Genomic DNA, 500 nt, shown 5'->3' with positions numbered 1-500 from the left:
ACAGAAGCGAATGGGGAGTTATTGTTTAATAGGTACCAAGTTTTTTTTGGAATGTTAAAAATGTGCCAGAGATGGATCATGATGAGGGTTTCACAACATTGTAAATTACTTAATATCACGGAATTGTACGCTTAAAAATGGTTTATAGCCGGGTGTGGTGCTGCACGCTGGTGATCCCAGCTACGTAGGAGGCTGAGTCAGGAGAATCACTTGAACCCGGGAGGCAGAGGTTGCAATGAGCTGAGATCATGCCACTGCACTCCAGTCTTGGTGACAGAGTGAGACTGTCTCAAAAAGTAAAATAAAATAATGCCAGGCATGGTGGCTCACACCTGTAATCCCAGCACTTTGGGAGGCCGAGGTGGGCAGATCACCTAAGGTCAAGAGTTCGAGACCAGCCTGGTCAAACAGATAGTGAAACCCCATCTCTGCTAAAAAATACAAAAATCAGCTGGGCATGGTGGTGGGCACTTGTAATCCCAGCTACTTGGGAGGCTGAG

This window comes from Symphalangus syndactylus, chromosome 3 (genome assembly GCF_028878055.3).
Source record: "Symphalangus syndactylus isolate Jambi chromosome 3, NHGRI_mSymSyn1-v2.1_pri, whole genome shotgun sequence".
Taxonomy (NCBI): Eukaryota; Metazoa; Chordata; class Mammalia; order Primates; family Hylobatidae; genus Symphalangus; species Symphalangus syndactylus.
The sequence above is the reverse complement of the archived record's forward strand: the minus strand, read 5'-3'. Positions refer to the sequence as shown.